Below are 13,039 nucleotides of genomic sequence, written 5' to 3'. Positions count from 1 at the left end.
GACTCCGTCTTGCTACTCTCCTAACAGCAGTTTGTGGCATCAAAATGGCACACCACAGCGCTAGTTACGCTCCTAGGAGCGGCAACTGATACCTACCTGCCTTGAATGTCAGTATCACGCTAAAGTGAGTATTCTGATATAATATATTCGTCTGAATTACTTGCAGAGTACAAATGTTCACCTAAATATTTTTATATCAGAAATACACAAAACATTTCATTCCTGAAGGGCCCAGCTGTTGGGTTCCCGATTTGTTATATAATAGATTTGGGTTATTGTAATTTCCTGGCATGAATGCACATCTATTCACAGGAAAATGACTGTTTTCCTATTGTTTATTGGATCCGTCCGCCCATTGAACGTGCCCAGCCTATCATAACTCTTGCATTTTCAAAAAAGTTGACTAAGGGTTTTGTCCGGGGCAGAGGTAACTCATTAGACGCTGCCTCATCGACCGAAAGTGGTGACAGGTAGAAATCCCTTCATTTATTTATAATCCCCAGCACGACATAAGTGCAAATTATATTGAAGTGAAATCCGGCGAACTAAACTAGGTTGTAGTGAATTACTCGTTGAGCATGCACTTTGTTGTTGGTGAAAACTGGCTGTACCTGATTTTCAATCGATCTCGATCACGCTTCCCCCCGATAATTCTGTAGTTATCCTTTTAAATGCATTCAGCATTTTCTCAGATGATTGGATGAGGGTCTATGTATCACATCCAAAGCATTCACAATTGATTTGTAGATGCGAAATTTCGTATTTCTGTATATGTATGTAATTTACCTTCAAAAGTTAGAAGACGGACTCGCTAAAAAGTCAAATTGTTCCTTTTTGTCAGTGAGTTATTTATTATTCCATATGCGCGTTTCAGGATCAACAGAAAAACCTGAAAATATTATGATGCACTTATATGAAATCTAGGCGACAAAATACATCCTCATCCCATCAACATTTTTTTTTAACTTGACTAGAAACCCAAGGAAACTTCACTTACTTATATAAAAATGTTTTTCGTTCAGATCGCTTCCATATTGCTCGTGAAATGATTGGACAGTTTGGGAGCATCTGATTGCAATTTCGTAATTTAACAGTTACGATATTTTATATTTTGGACTGGAACCTTACATATCTTTTCATTTGTAATTTCCATCCACAAAGATTTCTTAAGGATCTTAAATTCAGGATATTTATTGAATGTATTCTGTTATTACCAAAAAGAAAAACAACTTTTGGAGATTTATTCAAAACGCTCATTTCATTCAAAATTATAGTAGAGACTCCAACCATTAGCGCGCCATTATTCCGAAGTAAGTATGTATTCACAGTAAGATCTTTACTTTAGTCGCTATAAATATCTGCAATTCTAATAGTTCGAGATCGGGCTGCATGACGAAATTATTGATGAGATACATGAATGACATTTTGTGTGGATCAGCTTACCAGTCGAATTATGTGCTTCTGAATAGCTTGTTGCGTCCGTAACACTGTGGCCCCACGTTGGGCTGAGAGCTTGTTACGATGAGAGTTCAGCGTTGTATCACCTTGGAACCAAGGCTGTCAACCAAACCAGGTTTGCCAGTCGTGAACACCAATTGTACGAGATAATATACGGAATGCTAGCAGTTCGGCGGGATATGGATCAGGGCCTTGAATTGTGTTAGAGCACATCATTCAAGACCATAACAGTACACTATAGGATTACATTACCCTGCAGGAGGCAATGTCGTCAGCATTGCCACCAGTGAAATTTGAACTTTCGGTACTTCTAACCACTCAGCTATCCGGGGTTCTTGATTCCCACATATTATCGCCTGTCAAAACAAAGAGATTTTATCACGTACCTTGACTCAGGAGTCCACAAAACTAAACTCACCCGGGGGAAACTACTCTATTAGAGACGTGCAGTCTCGAGGCAGAGTGACGCCACCGAAGATTTCATTCCCAGTGGATCTAAAATGCCAAACGGCCTTAAAAGGGGGGGACTAAATCACGAAAATCTAATGCGCGCTGGATGGACAGTGAAGCCCATAGTGTTTTACGTAGGCACCTGTCGTGAGATTTAATCCTACGGTCCTCTCAAGACATGGATTGATTTTGTGACCATAATCAGAGCCCCGCTGAGACAAGCAACAACGGTACCAGTCTATACCAAGTGCATGGCTTAGCATTCATACTGGTGGATGCAAGAATTACCTAAATCTCTACCGAACTATGGAGTGCGGCACCCGTGTTGAAATGCAACACCACGTCGAGGCCCGAAGGTCTCTTCTCGCTTGAGTACAACCACAACCACCATGAAACTCCCACTAGGGGGGCCAACCACAAATAACCGAGCTGTCCTCACATACAACAGGAGTTCACCCGAAGTATGTGAGTCCAGGGGCTTTCCCGGTTCCCATGGTACCAGTATACCCCTGGAGAGGTTTCGTGACCAATTTGCCACTTCAGATGAGTCCCCGTGCAGACTCGGGTCTGATCGCCCTGATTAGGCCTTTGGAGCATTCGCCTACTGAATCACGGCCGGCAAACCAAAGTGATTACAGCGTCTCCCGGTGCCACCACTATGGAGGTTCTCCTCGCCCACTTGGTTTTGGTTTGGCCGATAGGGTTGCCGCCTCATCTTCCTCGCCGCCACCTCTGAGCACCCGCTGGATGAACAGGGAAGGATTATTTCTTAGCTGATTCTGGTGTCTAGAACTAGTAATACATAACCTTTCTTATACTTGGCTTCTTTGATGATCGTTTTTTGATTATATATTTTTCTTTCTTTATATAATTATTTAAATATGTGTGGCAAATAAAAAAAACCTGAATCTTTACAAGTAACTGAAATAAGTGAAAAGAACAGAGCTGGAGTAGTCAGACACATGGGCGGGCACCACTCCCCAATTGAAAGGACGCACTTACTGTGCAAAACGTGCAAATTCTATTCAGGATTATTGGACATTGCGAGTCTCTTAAAATTTAAGAAGCTTTCGCCTTGAATTTCGTCCTAAATTATCTGTTTGCTGGACAGCGTGGTGGTTCGATTGGAAGCAAGTTGTTTCCTTTTTTTTCATTAAAGGCGGTTTGCTATTTGTCTGTCTGTCCATCATTCCGTCCGTCTGTGTGTCTGTTACACACATTTTCCTCAGAAACAGTTAGCCCAATTGACAACGGTTATACCAACTGTGAAAGCCCACGCATACATTGAGTGACATCATTCTTCGTTGAATTTAGGGCGACCTTCATAAATGAAAAAGGGGGATGTACATTTTTTTCACCGAATATAATCATGTGGGGTATCAAATGAAAGGTCTCGATTAGTACTTCTCAATGCTGATTTCAGTTCTGACAATTAAGGCACAAGGGGGGAGGGCGGGGGACTGAGAAGTCGGAATTTCTTTCACGGACCCGTTCTCAAATCCTAACCAACCGAAACATCTGAGAAAAAAAATATGAAGCTGTCACTATACGGTGCCTAGGCTCCGAAATACCTTCCAACATCTTTTCAAATTAAGTTAATAATAGTATATTATAATAATTTTTGTAATTGACTGGGAAACTTCCCTTAGGTTCATGCTAGAATACAACAATATATGCTATAATAGAAGCATGGTCCTACTAAGTTTGCCAGAAATAGCACCATTACTAACAAAGTTATAATAGGTCAAAGTTTTTACTTCAGTGTAGATTCTAGGACTTTGAATGTTAGTATCACATAGGAGTCAAGCAGTGCACTGTAGGATAGAGTGATGCGGAACAAAGCTCCCTGAGGCCAACCTATCTCTCTCTGAGGATGAGCTGTCTCTCCTCTGGGACGGTGTGTGCCTTTCCAGGGGCCAAGCCTCTCGTCGACCAAGACCGTTAGTGAGTGGTGATAGCCACACCCTATACGTGGTGACTCTACTATTAACAAAACGCTACGGATCTAGACTGGCGAGTCAAAAAACACCTCCCCCAATCCAGGGTGTCATGCGAACCGTGCTACGGGGGCTATGGCACGGCGGACCTCCTAACCCCCATACTCGTGGGAATCAAATGAGTACAAAACAAGAAAAGAAAATGAAAACCTAACAAGCGGAGCCCCGTACCGCATAAAAATTGGTTAATCAGGCGGAGGCACGGCTCCAAATTACTGAGAGCCAGGTGACTATACCCAAGAAGGGAGAAGTTGGGACGTGAAGCAGTGGATCCAAGGTGAGCATTGGTATACTGCGTGGACAACAGCCAACGAACACCACTGCTCAAAGAGCAGGGACCAGCAAAAACACGTCTGAGATAAATATAACGGACGTCAGGAAGGAGACAGGTCTCAGTAGCGCCGGTGTTAAATGGTACCTGCGCTATCTGAAAGAAGGCCTGAAACCAGAAGAGGCCCTTAAGAAGGCCCAGGACAGACCTAAGCCATCTATACGGGAGCCGAGAAAGCGAAGAGCAGCAGAGATCAGCCAGCATGAAGGGAATGCTCCCAAAAAATCCAAACCTGAACCCAAGGGAGGAGAAAACCCGGGCAGGTCAGGAGTGAAGGCAAGACCCAGGAAGCCCGCCATTAGCTATGTTAGTGCGGTTAAGGGCATCCGACTGGCCATACTGCCAAAAAGGTTTCCTGAGCAAATACTCACTCGGGAGAAGCAGGAAATCATTGAGGACCTTGTCGTCAAGCAGATTATCAAGGGTTGGACGTCGAAACTGGTGTTCACCGGGATACGCTTTCGACCAGGTCTTATATTGATGGACTGCACGACGTAAGACACCGCAGAATGGGTTAGAACCATAGTTCCTAGATTGCCAGGCTGGGAAGGGGTGGAACTGTCAACATGTGCTGGCGATGACATACCAGGAGCCCAAATGGTGACAGTTTCTCTGCCAAAGGCCGCGACAATAGAAACAGAAGACCTTTTGAGACTCCTAATTGCTCCGAATGAAGATCTCCATCCTCGACTATGGAGAGTCTTCAGAAGCAAATGCAAGGGTAAACTTCTCACGATCGGGGTAGATGACCGATCCCTGGAGGCAATTAAACATCTGAGTTGTCATATCAACTACCGATTTGGAAACATAACCGTGCATGTGCACAGGAAAAGCCAAGGAAAGAGACCTCGGAGGAGACACCGGATGAAAAACTTACCGAGGTCCCTGAAGAAGTCTCGGAAGCCATAGAGGCGGAAAGAACTGGATCAACCAGGGAAATAGACCTGCTGCCCAGTGAAGAGCAGAAGCTGGACGACCTAGACCTAGGACTCCTAGGGCTCGAGGTGGACAGCGACGCGCAGGAAAGCGCCATGTCGGAGGAGAAGGGTGACACTCCGACAGTGGAGAAGAGCTCCAAACAATAACGGAACCAATGGCCAGCACTAGGATAGCCCAGATAAACCTCCACCATGCGAGAGCTGCATCTGCAGTGATTGCAAGGGCAAATTCCAAGGAGAACGTTGGAATAGTGCTGGCTCAGGAGCCCTGGGTGTACCGGGGGCAGATTCGCGGTTTGCAAGGAGGAGACATGCAGGTAATTTGGGACTCCTCTTGTGAAAAACCAAGAGCTTGCATAATTCTCAAACGTAATTTAAAATACATATGTCTTTCAGAGTTCTTAACCGGGGACCTTGTGGCTATCCAAGTCTCATTGGAAGCCGGGAGGAGCACTCGAGAGGCAGTTGTAGCATCGGGATACTTCCCAGGAGACGACAGCCGGGCTCCACCGGAACAAGTCGGAAAGCTGACGGAGTATTGCGAGGAGAGGGCGTTACCACTTCTTCTCGGCTGCGATGCCAACGCCCACCACGAAGTGTGGGGAAGCAGCGACACTAATCGTAGAGGTGAGTACCTTCTCAGATTTATTCTTAGTAATAAGTTAGAAATATACAACGTAGGGAACACTCCAACATTTGTGACCAGCACCAGACAAGAGGTACTAGATATAACTCTAGGAAATACCCTAATGAACGCGATGGTCAGGAATTGGAGGGTGTCGGATGAACCCTCAATGTCTGATCACAGGATAATCAGATTCGACATTGAGGGTAACTCCGAAATAAAAGGAATAATAAGGAATCCCAAGAGAACGGATTGGGAATCCTACACAACGTACTTGAGCAACAACATTGCCCACCGTCAAGGGGGCGGTGACATCAGGAGCGAACTGGAATTAGAAACGGTGGTGGAAAACCTCAACACAATCGTCATTGATGCATATGAGGCCAGCTGTCCGGCCAAGACAGTCAAGTCATCAAGGGATGTACCAAGGTGGAACAAGAACTTAGCGAGAATGAGAACAGAGGTACGAAAACTCTTTAAACGGGCAAAACAAACCGGGGACTGGCAGAGGTATAAAAATGCACTGACTGCGTATAGCAACGCGATCAGGGAAGCGAAACGGAACAGCTTTAGGGAATTCTGTGAAGGGATTGAACAGATGCCAGAAGCAACCAGGCTGTAGCCAAAGGCGGGGGAATATCCTCTGTCTGCTTGAAACAGGAGGATGGGACATTTACCGAGAATGAGGAGGACAGGGTACACCTGCTTCTCAAAACTCATTTCCCGGGGTCCTACCTTATGGAGACGGGCAAAAGTGGTCTTTATTCCGAAAGCGGATAAAAAGGATCCTTTTCACCCTAAATCTTTCAGACCAATCCGCCTAACATCGTTCGTACTCAAAACGGTGGAGAAGGTCATAGGCAACTATATTAGAACTAACGTTCTAAAGCGTAATCCCTTACATCACTGTCAACACGCTTACCGGGCAGGACGTTCAACTGAAACTGCTCTATATCAGCTGACAGAGGTACTACGGGACGCCATAGAAACAAAAGAAATTGTACTATGCGCGTTTTTGGATATCGAAGGAGCATTCGACAACACATCGCACACAGAGATACAGGATGCCCTGAGCCGCAAAGAAGTGGGAAACACCCTGGCACTCTGGATGGGCAAAATGCTAGAAAGCAGACAAATAGAGGTACAAACAGATACAAATTCTATTGTCATGAACACCACTCAAGGCTGTCCACAGGGTGGAGTATTATCGCCGCTGATGTGGAGTATGATAGTGGATGAACTCCTGGACGTGTTAACAAATACTGGAATACAAGTCCAGGGCTATACGGACGACATTGTCTTAATATGTAAGGGCAAATATGAAGATACCCTATGCGATAGAATCCAAACTGGATTAAGGGTTACTAGTGCCTGGTGCAGGAAGGTGGGACTACGGATCAACCCAACCAAAACCACCATAGTACCATTCACTAGGAGGCGTAAGCTGAATCACTTGAGAGCCATAACATTACATGATATGGAGGTGAAACGAGAAACAGAGATCAAATTTTTGGGAATGACGCTAGACCAAAAACTACTCTGGAAGACGCATGTCGGAAACACTTGTCGGAAAGCCACGAGGGCTCCGATGACTTGCAGATCCATAGCAGGAAAAAAATGGGGTTGTAGCCCGAAGATACTACTTTGGATATATACTGCAATAGTAAGGCCAATGATTAGCTATGGAGCGGTAATCTGGGCAGAAAGAACACAACTCAGCACACAAGCCAGGGAATTACATAAGCTCCAAATGCTGGCTTGCGTGTGTATCAGTGGGGCAATGAGGACATGCCCAACGGCATCCCTGGAGGTCCTTCTGGGATTAACCCCTCTCCATCTGCACATACAGATGCAGGCAAGGAGATCAATATTCAGGATGGCCGGTAGTATGAGTGAGGCGGGGAGCTGCCTAAATCGAAGGAAGATTGATATCCTTTCTAGGCGGTATCCCGAATTACTGATACCCAGGGTAAACATGACAACGGGGTTTCCCTTCGATAAGAAGTTTGAAACACGTTGGAGTAACAAAGCAAACTGGGAGAGCGTGGCTGCGACATACGGCTTAAACCAGCAACTGATTACTTGGTACACTGACGGATCCCTCCAAGAAAAATGTACTTTGAGCCAATGGGCAGGTACACTAGCATATTCCAGGCGGAAATATACGCCATTGATAAATGTGCCTCCTTTAATCTGCAAAGGAACTACAGGGGGCAGAACATAGCTATTCTCACCGATAGCCAAGCAGCGATCAAGGCACTCAGGTCCAACCAGGTGAACTCTAAACTGGTATGGGAATGCCTTGAGAGACTGAATACACTCGGCTCGTCCAACAAGGTCTGGATACTTTGGGTTCCAGGCCATGCTGGGTTGGAAGGCAACGAGGCAGCGGACAAACTAGCCAAGAAGGGAGCAGTGATGCTTTTACACGGCCCAGAACCCTTCTGTGGAATCGGAAACGGTTTCATGGCTATGAATCTAAGAAATGAGGAGAAACGGTTGAGGGAACTATATTGGGCAGGCCTACCAGGGATGGAGCAGTCCAGGGTGCTGCTTGGGGGATACGAACCCATGCGCACAAAGGAGGAGGAAATGCTCTCAAAATGCAAAATGAGGAGGAAATGCTTTCAAAAGAAATCAAATATGAACCCACCAGGGACGAAACCTCGGGTAGATCAAGACTGAAAGTAGGAGCTAGGAGGTCAGCTGTTAGCTATGCTAGTGTGGTGTGCTTACTAATGGCAAGCAGAAAGTCATGGAAGATCTTGTCATTTTGTAAATGTGGGAGTGAAGGCCGATCCCTTTAAGCAATTCAGAGCTAGATCAGCTTCAGATTTGACAACGTCCCTTTGTGTGGAGAAACCGAAGATAAATACTTTAGAGGATACATCGGGTGGAAAGCCTTCTAAGATCCTTGAAGGAATCGTGGAGTTCATAGAGACCAAAAGGCAGGATAGAGCAGGGTAGTGAATTGGCTTTCCACTGGACGATCTGGATATCGATCATCTGGGGCTCAAAGCGGACCGCGAAACGCAAATTTATACTCGGTTATTGGAGAGGAATGCAAGTACGAATGAAGCCAAGATAGCCCAGATAAACCTCAACATGCAAAACTGCATCTGCGGTTATTTTCAAGGATAAATGGAGGGATTGGACCTGGACCTATGCGGGGTTGCAGAATTGTGGTCTGGAGAGAGGAAGAATGCACATCATTTCGGATTCCCATTAAGTTCCCAAAGGCAATTTAAATACTCAGAGTTCATGAGTGGGGATCTCGGGAACTCGGGAGGAAGTCACGGTATTTATTTATTTATTTAACGAATAATAAACACATTAAATTACAATTACCTATTGCCCTCAAGAGGAGAAGGAAGCAAAAATCTTAACTTATGCTTAAAACTACTTAAAGTGGAGAAGTTTAAATGGCCAAGCTATTGTGCGTTGCTACTTCCCAGGAACTCTTCATTAGACTGGTGAAGTTCTGCAAGACGAAGGCGCTTCAAGTTTACCTTCACTGCAATACCGAAATGCATCATGAGATCAGAGGCAGCGATGGTAACAATCGGAGAAGTGAGTATCTTCATGGACTTATCCCTAGCAATAGGTTAGAAATATATAATATAGGGAATACGCCAACATTCGTCACCAGAACTAGGTAAGAGGTGGCGGACATAAGTCAAGAGAATAGGATTATGAATGGCCTGCGTGTCGGATGAACCCTGGATGTTGGTTCACATAATAATAAGGCTCTACATTGAGTATATCTCTAAAGCATATTAGGCTAAATGTTCGACTAGAACACTTACGTCATCAGCGTATGTAGGTATGGTGTACCCAGGTGGAATAGCAACCTAGCTAGGAAGAGAATAGAGGTCAAAAAGATCTTCAATCGGGCGAAAAAAACTCGGGAGCAGGCTGAGGTACATAAAGACGTGTGTGAAGTGATTGAACAAATGACAGAAGTATTTAGGTTCTACAAATCTGTAGCCAAAGGTAGTGCAGTTTCCTCTAACTGTCTGAAAAAAGAAGATGGGACATTTACCCAGATTGACCAGGATAGGGTACATCTGCTCCTCAAAACTTCTTTTCTGGGAACCTATCAAACGTCAGAAAACAAAAGCTTTATGCCTAATATTTCATTACCAGTCAGAAAGAAAAAGAAGGGAAATTGAAAACTAGCCAAAGAGGGATGCTCGAAAGCTAGAGTCACATGGGCAGTGGAAACTTTTGAAATTTCCGGGAGTGGATGGCTTTTTCAGAGCACTTTGTTACGTACGTAATAACAGTGACCCCACGTTGGGCGCCAACTCTGTTGCGATGAGAGTGCAGCATTGCATTACCTTGGCACCAACACGGTCACCAACGCCTTCAACCAAGCAAATTCCCCTAACAGGGTTTGCCAGTGGTGAACACCGACTGCGCGAGATAATATATGGAACGGGACGGCACGCGCTGGAGCTAACCCGAATTGTAGCACTTCGACGAGATGTGGGACGGGGTTCTTGGTTCTCACATACTATCTCCCTGTCAGTACACAGAGATTTAATCACGAATCTTGACTCAGGAGTCAACAAAACAAAACCCATCCGGGGTTAACTACTCTAATAGAGACGTGTAGTTTCAAGGCGGAGCGATACCACTGAAGATTTTATTCCCAAAGAAGCTAAAATGCCTAACGGCCTTATAAGGGAGGAGACCGAATAACAAAAATTTAACGGATTAGCTCTGAGCTGATTCGGAGATCTACGCCAACAACATTGAAACTTGGTTGGTTACCATCTTGGGGTACACCTGCCTTATATTTTTTCATATGAATTGAAGGATAGAACTCCGCCATGCTATTAACATGGTATGCTGGTCCCAAACCCAGGTAAAGGAGGAGGGTTTGAGGCAACGTACTCTGTACTATCCTCAGTAAAACAAAAATAAAATGCTGAGATCAGGGAAAGAGATAAATAGAGTATAGTTGGAGTTATTCTACTATGCTAAATCCTACCTGATCTCTCTTGGTGACAGGCCCCGCGACAGGTCGACCAAGAAAATGCATAGAATGTCGTTACAAACATGATGATCGGATTAAGTCACAGGTCTCGGAGAAATGCTAGGGCGTCCACCTCAGTCGACGCGGCAGGACGGGCCCCGGTCCTGTCGAGAAATGGGCAAGGGTTCTTGACGCATGGACGGCGTCAGGACGTAAGCAAATTAGTCCGCACACAACGAACAAAACAAATACGTGTTTGCACGCTAAATGTTGGTACCCTAACTGGAAAGACCGAGGAACTCGCAAGAGCCCTTCGGAAAAGGTGCATTGATATCTGCGCTCTGCAAGAAACCTGATGGTCTGGTTCCAAAAGCTGCGACATTGAACGCGAACGCGGTAAAAATGGCTACAAACTTCTCTATTTTGGTAATCCACACACTCAATATGGTGTTGGCATTGCCATCTCAGAGGGTTTCCGTGATGCCATTAAAGAAGTCGAACGATTTGATGATCGGCTGATGAAGCTCACCATTATATCAGCTGATCGCACTATTCACTTCTTCACCGCGTATGCACCACAGACAGGTCGACCTGATGCCGAGAAAGATGCCTTCTGGCAACTTCTCGATGAAAAGACTTGTCACGTGCCTGCTGACGATTACATAATCATTGCCGGCGACCTTAATGGTCATGTGGGTGAAAAGGCAGACGGTAACAGGTGCCATGGGGGAAAGGGGTTCGGAGCGCGCAATGAAGGTATTGAGCGTATAATCGATTTTGCGGACACCCATGACCTTGTACTTATGAACACATGGTTCATCAAACGATTGTCTCATCTTCCCACATTTAATAGTGGGAACAATAAAACGCAAATCGACTATATTCTCATAAGACGCCAACATTTTACCACTGTCACTGATTGCAAAGTCGTTCCCTATGAGACCATCGCACCTCAACATCGGCCGTTGATTGCCGTCCTGCGAATTAAGCCACCGATAAAACAGCGTGAGGAACGCACTGGCCCGCCGTGCATTAAATGGTGGCGGTTTGATGAGGAGAAAGAAGAAACGGTCTCACTCATACGATTGCCAACCATTACGAATGTGGAAGAATCATGGAACCAAATGAAAGACACGATCCACAAAGCGGCCTCTGCAACCCTCGGGGTCACCAAGCCGGGTAAGCGGTACATCAACCGAGATACTTGGCTTTGGAATGATGATGTTGAAATGAAGGTCCGTGAAAAGAAACGCCTCTACCACAAATTTCTCGACCATAAAACGCCTCATAATTGGCAAATTTATAAGAATGCCAACCGGAAAGCAAAGAAAGCGGTCGCTGTCATCAGAGCGAACCATTATAAAAATCTTTACGATAAACTGGACACTGGGGATGGCGAGAGAAATCTGTATCGACTTGCTAAAGCCGTGATGAACGCACACAGGATATCGAACACTTCTGTTGTGTTAATGACAAGAACGGTACTTTGCTTACCAACCGTCGAGCCGCAACGGATAGATGGCGAGAATACTTCGAGCAGATTTCAACTGAAGAATTTGCGCATCCTCCACTTCCACAATCATTGCCGACATTTGGAGCAGTTCCACCAGTCAGCGCAACTGAAGTCGAGGAGGCAATAAAACAAATGAAATCGGGGAAAGCAACAGGACCTGACGACATCGCATCTGAGCTGTGGAAAGCGAAGAGCTGGGACCCAACACTGTGGCTCAGTGAATTCTTTAATCGGGTTATTCAGGAAGGAAGAACACCATCTGACTGGCAAGAAAGTACCACTGTTCCAATATGGAAAAAGAAAGGTAGCTCAGCAGAATGTTCAAATTACCGTCCGATCCGGTTACTTTCCCATACCATGAAGATTTTTGAACGCATTTTTGACAACCGTATTCGCGAAATCGTTGAAATAACCGTGAATCAAGCCGGATTTGTCAAGAACTGCGGAACTACTGACGCAATACACGCTACGCGGTTACTCATGGAGAAACACCGTGAGAAGCATCGCCCTCTTTACATTGCCTTTCTGGATCTAGAGAAAGCATTTGACCGTGTACCACACGAACTCATCTGGTATGCTTTACGACAACACTTCGTGCCAGAAGAACTCGTGCGCTGGGTTCAGTTGCTCTACCACGATCCGAAAAGTAAAGTTCGAAGTATGGCGGGTGTATCAAAACCGCTTCGCGTCTCTGTTGGAGTTCATCAAGGAAGTGCCCTCTCACCACTCCTCTTTGTCCTTGTTAT

Source organism: Hermetia illucens, chromosome 6 (assembly GCF_905115235.1).
Source record: "Hermetia illucens chromosome 6, iHerIll2.2.curated.20191125, whole genome shotgun sequence".
NCBI lineage: Eukaryota > Metazoa > Arthropoda > Insecta > Diptera > Stratiomyidae > Hermetia > Hermetia illucens.
This window is presented reverse-complemented; position numbering follows the sequence as displayed.